At 36.0% G+C, this 12,018-nt stretch overlaps 1 pseudogene across 1 annotated transcript; it reads right to left on the reverse strand.

Moving 5' to 3' along the window:
• Positions 1-8,179: 8,179 nt before the first annotated feature.
• Positions 8,180-11,231, reverse strand: LOC143530855 (receptor kinase-like protein Xa21; annotated as a pseudogene). Its single transcript, XR_013134926.1, has 2 exons — positions 8,636-11,231; positions 8,180-8,553 (listed from the first exon to the last, which is right to left on the reverse strand). The product of XR_013134926.1 is annotated as a receptor kinase-like protein Xa21 (transcript).
• Positions 11,232-12,018: the final 787 nt, after the last annotated feature.

Here is a 12,018-nt window from a genome sequence, read left to right on the forward strand (position 1 = left end):
CCCTTTTTGAGTTATGTTTTGTTAAGCTTGGGCGATGCTAAATGATGTTTGTTAAAAGTTACTTTTAGGATATGGTCTTTTGCACTATGGTATAAAGAAGGGAAATGACGCTAATTTGAGCGTCACAGGGTGGTCCCGGTCTCGACCTCGAGCCCCCTCTAACGTTACTAATGAGGTTGACGGATCTGAGTCAAGCTTGGGGGCATAAACAGCAGTTTCATATGGTCACCAAGAGCATCACTGACTCAGATAAGTGTCAATCTTGCACTGCAGAGCTTTAAGCTTATATACATGAAAATTGTACCAAAGCTTGATTTGACTTGATCAAAGCTTAAAATACATAATCAAAATAATCATATTTTTTCAAAAGGGGGTATGCATTGGGAAAACCGTATTGGTTTTTAACTGTTTAAATGAAATGTAAAGATTTATCTGGTTGAAAATTTGCATGCATTGACTTTTAATTTAAGTTTAAACAAATAGTTTCTTCAAACTCTATAATCTAAAATATCTTTGATACAAAAACTTAAATCCAAAATCCAAGAGAAAAAAAAGTTTCACTGCTGCATTATATTAACACACTAAAGAAGGTAGCTATTAAGGGGCAGAACCCTAAAACATAACGGTTGATGCAGAGTTGTAATGGCACGGTTGATGCATATAAAGGTAAGCTTCTTTAGGACCCCTGGCCCTGGCTCTGCAAGCATAGTTGTGCAAATTTACCCGTTTTCTGTCAGAAAATTTTTATCTGTTATATAAACTTACAAAATTTGAGCCCTCCCCACCCTCGTTTTTTTTTTGTGTTCGCCCCGCGGCGTTCTGATCTAAGCTTCGCCACTGTAAACATGTCAACTTGTCGAGACAAGAGCCAACTCAAGTTGCGGGATAATCAAATAAGAATACAATTCTGACTGGCATGGGTTGGAAGTATCGAATCGAGCCGGCTCAACTCATATTATTACCGGCTAAATTCCAATTGATGTTGAGTTGCCTTGAACTCAACTCGTGATGAACCCTACTAATTAAGCGTCAAGAGGTTGCCATGCATGCTGAATTTATGACCTCAAGATCTGATTCAACTTGCAAGGCATTTCTATATGACCAGGTAGGTTTAGTTGATGTGATTTTAAATACATATAAATATTACAAAGGTGTTATGTAATTCTTTTTACATGTAGCATTAGGGTCAATTACACCCACCCTATACACATGTGTTTTAGAAAAACTTCGGAGTCAACTTTTTATTAATAAAATTTTGTTGTCCAAAAAAAAAAAATATCTGCTCATAAATATTAGTATAGACGTACCCTTCACTTTCTTTTGATATACATATATAAATAACAATACTAATAAGAAAACAAAAAGATTTTTCTAGTGGCTAAAGCCATTTTGCGTGACGTATCACAAGGGAAGGAAGAAACCAGGTTAGGCCAGTCAAGAGTCAACATATATTATACCTTTCTTTAACGTACATTTTCCTAATAATACTATTACAATGTTTTTGTACATTTCGTGATGTCGTGTTAACACGTCTAATTTTTAAAATGCATATAAATGTATAAAGAACGTAAAAATAAAGTACTTTATTTTTCTTATATTCAATATTAATAAATTATTAACCTTAATAAACATAATATAGAGCTTTAAATAGCATATGATCTTCAAAGGTATTGTAAAATGAAATGAAACGAAAAACTGACATCTATAGTCAGAGCCGTTCAAATGAAGGTAGTTCAAACGCGCATAATCGAATCAGTTATGTATTCATTTCGCATTGTGCTGCACAGTCTGATTACAATATTATTACATGTATAAGACATGATTAGTCCACTATTGATCAGTGTATCATCTTCGATCGTATTGATATCCATTTTATAAAATACATGGGTTTGATTACAATATCATAACTATGCAAAACGAAATTTGAAGGTAGAAAAGTCAAATTAAACTACAAGAAGTCAAATAATTCAGGTAGAAGGTCAAACATGGCATATATTGAAGACTTTTATGCCACCAATCGAAAAACAACATACATAAGCATTTGGGGTATGTTTGGCAAAAATGACTGGAAGCTGGTGGCTGGTGGCTTGAAGCTGGTATCTGAAAGCTGTAGCTAGTAGTTGGAAGCTATAGCCTTTTAGATATATTTAGATGTTTGGCAGAGTAGCTGGAGCTTTTAATAAAATGTATAAAATGACCAAAATGGTCATAACTAAAAAGCATAATACTAAAGTAATCACACACATATATAAGCTCTTTCTCAAATAAATAAAACATGGTCATTTTCAATTAAATAAAACATAGTTATTGACAAACAGTCGAGAACATAATAATATACCATTAAATCATTAATGCCGTGCATTCCATATCAAAGTAGCAATCATTGATGCGAACATGTTTCATCTCATTCGTTGTTCCTTCAAATATACCGCTGGTGATTGTGTCATGGTTACAAATATCATGCAGTTCATCTCATGGTATGTAGTTTGGATGTTGTTCCATTGAAGTAAGCATGATATCTTTTTGAGAATTACGTATATAGTTGTGCAATGCAGATATAGCAATGATAACATCAGTTTGTCTTTACACGCTATACTTAAGCATTGTACCAAATATCTTAAATCGTTTTTTAATATTTCAAATGACCTCTCAATATAACTTCGTAAATATGAATGTGAACGGTTGAAAACTTCTTGCATATTATTGGAGGGTCTTGAAAGCATAATATTACCAAAGGCAAAGAGTACAACATCTGCCATTAGTTCATCATCATGACCTATTGTAACCTTAATGCCCTCCATTCCTCTTGACAACTGAAAATATGTATTTCTTTTGGTAATCATACATATGTTTTCTTCTTATTATATGCATACATGTTAAATAAAAGAATGTGTTCATAAAGCAGATGGTTTATCGTGTGATGACCAAATTGAAAAAAAAAATACAAAAATATTTTTACATCTTTCCAAGATCTCCCGGATAAATTCGATACAGCAACCTTGAGTCTTTCTTTCTTCCTTCTCATCAATGCACTCATGGCCTGCTTGGAAAATAAATATTAATGGGATCACTTGCATTCTGCAGAAGAGGTTTCCAGATGAAAGCAAGTTATTACATGAAGTGGTAACAAATAAAGAAAAAGAATATGCCATGAATTATGCGTGGCGTGTTCGGGTTCACGTATCTGAAATTTGACATGAATATCGGGTGCGGGTCGAACCCACCGACCCCGCAAACATGACCTTAATAACATTCCTAAATTGTAGAATAACCCTGAATATTATGAGCCAATAAACTTGGTTGGTCAGTGATGAATTGCATTACAGGATAAATTGGCTTCTCATTCACTTAGCTGCAGTAAATATATAATCACACAAACAATAACTGTTAACATTTTCTAATATTAGAGGAACTACGTGCAATACCAAAACGATGCATTGCATAATTTCCTGAAGCAAGTTAAGAAATTCAAGGTTACATCGTGTTCAGTAATTATTGGCAATACCAAAAATCAAGAATGGCACCGCCATTTAATAAAAAAAAGTTGTCTCTCTAAATGGGCACTAGATGGGCATAACATGTCAAATGTTTCTAAAATAAAATAAAGGAAGAGAGAAGTTTGGGTTGTGTTACATCTCTAAACGGGTCAAACGAATGATAGTTGGCCAAAATGGATTTTTTTTACGCATAAAACCCCTCTAATAATTAAAACACAAAATATTTGATACACCCATTTTTCCACCTCTATATTTTGTCAAATAGTCAAGCAAAGTATCCAGCCAAAGCAATTATCATCTTGGTGGATTGAATATAAGGTTTATAATACTGCAAGTTGTTGAAAAACTTGCAGTACAAACTAATGTTAAACACAACACCAATTGTTAAAACCTTAAGAAAAAAGCCACTAACAGCCCTGGTAATATAATGTCATTAAACAAACTTTATAATGTCGATAAACGAACAACTACCATAAAAATTGAAGCGCTGAGGTTCATGGGAGAACCTTTGCTTGTTCGATGTCGGTTACCATGATCATCGATGTAAGTCAAAACAGTCCTTCTGTCAATATGCAACATGATTAAACAGAGTGAAACTAACCACTTTAATTCCAGTACAAAGTCACATAAATTATAATTACAAAAAAGATAACATTGTAGTAAAAATCCATATTTTTTTTGGTATAAAATGATAAGAAACAAACACCAGGTCTGTCAAATCAAATCAATTGATTGATTTCAGCATAAAATCAAATTTTAAATACAGTAATTATGGTGTAAATGTAGAAATTAATTTACAGATTTGAAGGAACTTGACCTGAATTGGGGTGATGGAACATATTATGGAGATTTGGGTCTATTGTAATGCAATGAGCGATTCTCATGTTTCTCTGAAGTTGAATCATCGATCGTCACCTATTCCCTCCTTTTTTTGCAAATCAGTGTTCAAATTTGTTAGGGTTTCAACAAACTTAAAAACAATAATCATGGAGAATAATAGCTCGTTAAGCCCCCGGAATCGAGGTAGATCGAGATTTAAGGTGTCTCATCCAAAAGCAGAGAAGTCACTCACTCACTCACTCATCACTAACGAAACAAGCAGAACAATCGTCTCCTAATCTGCAGATATGGATTTATAAACCCTAACATGCAGCAATCAGAAGTAAACGAACCTTTGATGCGTTGAAGTTGAAGCAACGATCAATTGAATGATATTGATATCTAGCGAGCAAAGAAATCAGAAGAAAAAACTTGCAGCTTCTTTTAGCAGCCAGTGGTATGAGCGTTTTAATATGGACTCCTAACCTAAAACATTGACGCTTCTTTAACCAAATAAGGCTATTTAATGACTATGAGCATTTTATTAAAAGCTTGAAACTTGTAACTCCTAAAAGCTATCTATCAAACATACTGTCAGGATTTAAAACCCGGCAACTAAAATCTAAGGTCAAATGTTAATACATGTTCAAGTAGGGCTGTTCACGAGCCGAGCCGAGCCTGAGTCGAGCCAGGATGGTTTCGAGCTCGGGCCCATATTCAAGTACTTTAGTTGGGTTTTCAAGTTTACCGGTTTTGAAACCGAGTATTGAACACGCATCTGTCAACACCACCACTACAACCACCCCAATTAAATGGTCATCGCCCATTACTGTTATGGTCGCCATGACCACCACCCCTATCTCTGCCATTGTTTCCGGCACAATGACCATCAATATATATCACCGTCATGTATGCCATCATAACCGCCAGTCACCAACATCATAATCATACTATTCTAACTTTTAAATAATTTTGCAAACCAAACATGATTACGTTGTAAATCAAATGCATTAATTAATTTTCTTAACATATTTCAAGTAGAAAAAAATGTCTACCAACCAATCGTCTCAAAATATAAGTAATATTTTCCTAAATGGATTGGAAACGTTATTTCTCTACTAACTAATTATAGTAATGAACTGAAATGAGTATTTACTTACCGTTGCTATGCTACCCATTCTCTAGAATCCTTGTGTGCTTACGTTAATGGTTCTTCCAAATATATTAATATTAAAAAATTTGGTCATATACTCATATTTTGTACCATGCAAAAGTGCATCCAACTTATGAATTTTACTATTTTAGATTCGGTTACGGTTGCCTATTTGGATACTTGCCCACAAATCACAATTAGTGATTTGTCTATCCAATGGACCGAGACTCATTCTCAAAAGTTACAAGACCCAAGTTAGTTTCACATGCACACCGGCCCATATTCTACAAGCCTATATTCTTCAAGCCCAACATTATTTAACAAAAACCAATCTATGGAAAATGAATAGAAATTCTAGATTCGATCCTAGTTTTCTACTTACCCAGTTACCCACGATACACAATTAGCGATCGTTTTTTCTTTTAAAAACTTTGACTATTCAAATTGAACAACCATGGAAAATGATGAAAATGAATTATTTGTGAACATGGTGACTTAAATAGAAATTGATTTCTCTACAAAGTATGACAAGCGGACAATACATCATATAAAATAATACACACAAGCGAAATTCGATTTTCATGGCTCTTTTAATAATAAGTTATTGTTTGAACCTTCACACGTAGGTTTGAGCATTTTGTCCCCAATACCCGTACTCGGACCCGCATCATACCTTTACATGTACCTGTACCCCGTACCGATTTAGCATATTCGGTTCGGGTATCGGTACTCGATTTTGTTGAATTTCGGTACAAGTACAATCAGGTACAGGTACGGGTACGCTTGGTATTTTGTACCCGTTTTGGATATGTAGGGGTTTAATTGGGATTCATCATATATTTAATATATAAAATAAATTCTCCAACCATGCTATTATTGAACAAGTACCAAACGCTTCTTCAATATTAAAAAATATAGCATCCAAGACTCGAACAAACAAATCACTTAAAGTCGGCGACTGAATTAGAGTTCTTTAATACTATCTTTTCATTAAATCGGCGTCCAATTGGGTACTTGTACTAATTTGGTACCCGTCATGTACGTGTACGAGTACCGATACCCGGACTAATTCAAGTTGTTTGTTACTTGTACTGGTACCGGTTTCAAGATCGTCGAAGATTTCGATATATAAACGGAAAGTGGTACAAAAACGGTTACCATACCGAAATACCCGCACCCATATCAGTACCATACCTAAAAGTTTGGTACGAGTATTGGTACATGTTTTTATTGATTTTCGATACGGGTACAATGGGGTACAGCCGTACAAGTACAGGTACGGATACGGATACTGCACCAAGCTCATCCCTAGTCGCACGAATTAAGTGAAACTGTTCCATATTGGGTGTTCCAAAAAAAAAGGAAAAAAAAAACAAAGAAAAAAACCTTCTATTGTCCCCTTGCTATTTGTTAAGACCATAAGTAAAAATGAAATTGTAACAATCAAACATCAACACAACACAACACTAAAACGTTCTTTAGCACTTGTTAATATGATCAAGCGTGCATCCGGACTGAATTTCATGCACACTTCCTGCAAGTTCTTTTGTTACATTCATACTTCATCATTCATTTCTTTTATTTTGTACTACTTATGTATTATGTATATTGAACTAATTTGTTGTATACTTTTTGATAGCTTGTACAGCAGCGTAAGAGTACCAGAGATTGTAATTTTTGCTGATCGATTATTCCTTCTCATTCACCTCTACAAATACAAGCATCATGTGGTGGCGGAAGGTTAATCAAGCATCATGTGGTGGCGTTGATAGCCGAAAGATAAGGGTGCATGCACCAATCAGCTGGCCGGTGTCCCAATGGTTGAGTGTTATGTGCCTTATGTTCAAGGCTTGATGCAAAACTACTATCGAGCTGTGGGTCTCACTGGAAGCAGTCTCTCTATTTCTACGGGATAGAGGTAAGGTTCTCTACATCTTACCCTCCTCAGACCATACCATAGTTTTGCTATTGGTGGGATTTAGTGAGTAAGATGATGATGATGATTCACTTCTACAAATACACATATTACAATCTCTTATTTTGAGAGAAAGATATGCACCATCAATGCTCAACACATGGTAACGAATATCATCTAAATATAAGCAAGTCTATTAAGCAGTGTGCTACTTTTAGAAATGCCATGTGCTCTTGGTTACTAGTCTGCATATGGAAAAACTTAGGAAGACTAGCTCACAAATCAGCAGAAACAAGGAAAAACAAAGATTTTGAAAATTTTTATTTTTGCAAGGAACACAATGAGTTGTGTATAATGCTTCTGAATAATGATTTTCGTAAAATGTGTTCAATTTTAATCCTGAAATAGTAATGCAATGCACTTATGAGTCTCCAGAAGATTAAATGGATACTGGTACCATTCAACTACTTCATGATCTGTAGAACCTTTGCTGCATGACAGCATGAGTTAACTTTTTCAACAATACAAATACTGTTTACTTTATTACAACACAAAAGTCATACACTTATGTCACCACAAAGTTTAATTAACAAAATAAACATGTTTGAAAAGTAGCAATTATTTAACCATGGCATACATCACTCTTTGTTGCAGTTTCTTTCAACTCCGTCATGAAAGCTTGGTGTCAGATCTGAAAGAATGCATACATGGATGGAGCAAATAAGAGAATATTAATTTATTACCCTATGAGTCTACTAATAAACACATGTAAAGTAAAAGGAGAAATTAGGGTACCTAAATATTTTTAACTGTATCCAGAATATGTTGCAGCTCATGGACAACATTTACGATATTCATTCGTTGTGATGGGGACTCCACTGAGCATGATACCCCAATCCTCATAGTTGAAGCCAAACATTCCTCCATTTTCTTTGCTTTTGAGTCTGTGCTCTGCATAACATTTGCATCATCCTTATGGTATTTTAGAAGGTCGCCGTCAATAATGTCGGTTACATGGTCTGGCAATGCTATGTAAGCAAATTTATGAAGGCTAAGGCCTTCACTAAAGATGTCACATGTGGGCCTTTTCCCGGTGATCACCTCCAATAACAATATGCCAAAGCTATATACATCTCCACAACTTGTCATCTCATTTTGAAGACCATACTCTGCAACGTATAAGTATAATTATGCTAGAGAATTGTAATAAGGTAACGGGGATATGAGAATATGGGAATACAAGAACTAGACCTGGAGGTGCATAACCAATTGTTCCTATATCACGAGTAGAGTTGTTTTGGTTCGAATCTGTTCCAAGGAGTCGAGCTAAACCAAAGTCTCCAAGATGGGCCACCATATCTTCATCGAGTAGAATGTTGCTAGGCTTCAAGTCTCCATGAACAACAGGCGGCAAACAACAATTGTGAAGATAATCAAGAGCAGTTGCAACATCAATGAGAATATTTATTCTTTGAATAAGGTTCAATCTGGATGTATGTACACTTGAATGCAGCCAACCATTTAAACTCCCTTTGGGCATGAACTCGTATACCAATGCTTTAAAATCATTGCCTTGAAAGTCAACACTTGAACATGAAGTTATTATCTTCAACAAATTTCAGTGCCTAATATTGCGCCATGCTTCACACTCCCTCATAAAGCTTCTTTGAGCACCATGATTCTCTAGATGTACAACTTTAACTGCAACATATTTGTCATCGCCATCAAGGATTCCTTTATACACCGAGCTGAAGCCACCTTGGCCAATCAAATTCACTTCTGAGAAGCCATTGGTAGCCTTGAGCAGATCACTGTATGAGACTTGTAAGAATTGTGAGTTCCTTGATGATTGAGATGGTTGGCCCTTCCTTTTCTTGTAACACCAGACAAAACATAATGTGGTGAGAAGTATTGTGAATGCGATCACAACACCTATTACAAACACAGGAAACTTTTTATGTTTCTTTTTATGTTTATTTGTCTCCTTGCATTTAGGTAATCCAAGTTCAATCAAGCCACCACAAAGTTTACCGTTACCCCGAACTGAGAATGCACTTGCATTGGCAAACACTCCTATCATCGGTACTTCACCCTCAAAATCATTGTAGGATAGGTTCAAATATTCTACCAAAAATTGTTCAAAGAAATGAGGAATTTGCCCAGATAAATTATTATTAGAAAGATCGAGTGTAACCAAACCTCTCAATGAATTTAATGATTGTGGTATCATGCCTTGAAATAAGTTTCCTTTCAGGGATAAATATACAAGGCTAATGCAATCACCAAGGCTGCTAGGAATGTCCCCAGAAAAATTGTTATCATTCAAAATTAGATAGTTCAACTTCTCTAGGTCTCCAATCTCTTTTGGAAGTGAACCAGACAAGTTGTTTTGAGCAAGTTCTAAAACTATTGATAGAGATGGAAGTAGAAGAATTTGTTTAGGTATTTTGCCGCTGAGTTTATTGTAACCAAGGGACAAGATGGACAGGCTATAACAATTTCCCAGGCTAGATGGGATATGCCCTTCCAATACGTTGAAATATAAAACAAGTGTAATCATCATTGTTAAGTTCCCAATGGTATCTGGAATTGGGCCAGAAAATTGATTATGATTTAGACGAACATCTACTACATTTTGAAGCTTACCAATGGTAGTGGGGATGCTTCCTGTGAACTGGTTGCGTGCTAAATCTAAATCGGTCAAGCCAACTAGATTGCATATGCTTGAGGGGAGGTTTCCATGAAGTTTATTTGCTTCAAGGTTTAGATATGATAGTTGATGAGAAAGATTACCGATTGATTTTGGGAGCATTCCTTGAAAATTGCAATAAGAAAGTTCCAGCTTCTGTAATTTGCTACAGTTTTTCAAAGAATCAATAAACTTCATTTCATCAGCTTCTTCACGTCCATGTAGGTTGTTGTTATGGAGAATTACTAAACTAATACCTATTAGGTTTGCAAAGTCGATTTTCAACGCCCCCCTAAAATATTTGCTTTGGAGTTCAAGAGATTTTAACTTTGAACAATTAGATATAGATTGTGGAATAGGTCCTGTCAGTTGGTTATGACCTAATTCGAGTAGTGAAAGATGAGGGAACATTGTTCCTATGGTTGAAAGAAGATTGCCAGTAAGCTTATTCCAAGGAAAAGAAAAACCAGCAAGGAGTGAATTATTATAAATGGAATGAGGGATGATTCCATGTAAGTTACAAAGGCCACACCCAATATTTCTTAAGCTTTTTAAATGGCCTAAGGTGTGTGGAATGCTTCCGCCCAATGGATTTCCGCCTGCCGAAAACCCTTCCATCGATGTAATATTCCCTAAGAATGGTGGAATTCCACCCGTTAAACTATTATTATGAATTGCAAGAAGAATTAGTTTGGAGAGGAAACTGATCTCCTTGGGTATACTTCCAACTAGGTTATTAAAACCGATTGAAAGCTCTTCTAGGTTAGAACAACTAGACAAGTTCGTTGGAATGACTCCGCTGAAATTATTTTCGTGAAGAACAAGGATATGTAGCCTAGAAAGGCGACCAAGTTCCTGAGGGATGGTTCCGTGAAAGCTATTGTTCCCCAAAAATAAGACACGAAGGAAACTCAGGTTCCCTAATTGTGGAGACAAAGAGCCTACTAGGCCCAGCGAGATTAGCACTACATCAGTCACTCTTCTGTGGCGTTTCCCACATGAAACACCATTCCAATCACAGAAATGAATGGAATCATTCCATGAGCTAAGAGCTCCATATGGATCTTGGGTGATCATCTTCTTGAATGACAACAAAGTGTGATGATCGGTCTCGTTCCCGTCAGAGGAAGCAGAGACGACTGAAGCACTAAGAAACATTATGACAAGACCGTATATGAGGAAAACAATATGAAAAGAAGACGGTAAGCACATTTTTGGTTGCCTTGTCTGCATTTTGGAACTAAGCTTAAATATTAATTAATAGGATACTCGTTAGTGCTTTAATTCTCCCTGGTCGGTTTTTTATAGGCAAGTAGTAAATGAACGGCATCCATAGATTTCTTATCATTCAAAAATGCTTTTAGTTAAGTGGGACATAGAAAAGCAAGGGAAGACTTCCAACCCCTCCTTGGGTTTAGAAAATCCCAAGTCTTTCTTGATTGGTGGAGCATATTTCCATGTCCCCATCTTTGCAATTTTTTTCTTCGTTGCAGTATTCAAGACTTCAAGTCTTAGGAGGCTTGTCCTTACTCGTACAAGCTTGAAAAACATAAATTGTGCAAAGCCAAGGAGAGGTCTTGGAGGGGGTTGTAGGCAGGGTCGGTTGGGTTTGGAATTGGACTACGACTCCATCTTCAGTTCAAGAAAGAGCTGAGTGGGAGAAATGTTTTCACCTTATGAATTCAGCGAGTTGGAAGGAGGGTCCGGACTCTTGGGAGTGGCTAGGGAGAAAAACAAGGTAAATTTCCGGTGATTTCGGTTAAGAAGTTGATTGTTAAAAATGAGGATATGAAAAACAGTTATGTTATGAGGTGGAGCAAGTGGGCTCCAGGGAAGTGTAACATCCCCGTTTGGAGGGCAGAAATGAATAAGATTTCTACACGGGGTGCATTAGAAAGAAGAAACATAAGGATCCCTAACAGTGAGTGTGTTTTTTGTGATTTTG

The sequence above is a fragment of the Bidens hawaiensis genome, unplaced genomic scaffold, assembly GCF_021521415.1.
Source record: "Bidens hawaiensis isolate Kalapana, Puna unplaced genomic scaffold, B.hawaiensis_p1.1 tig00009039_1, whole genome shotgun sequence".
Classification (NCBI taxonomy): Eukaryota; Viridiplantae; Streptophyta; class Magnoliopsida; order Asterales; family Asteraceae; genus Bidens; species Bidens hawaiensis.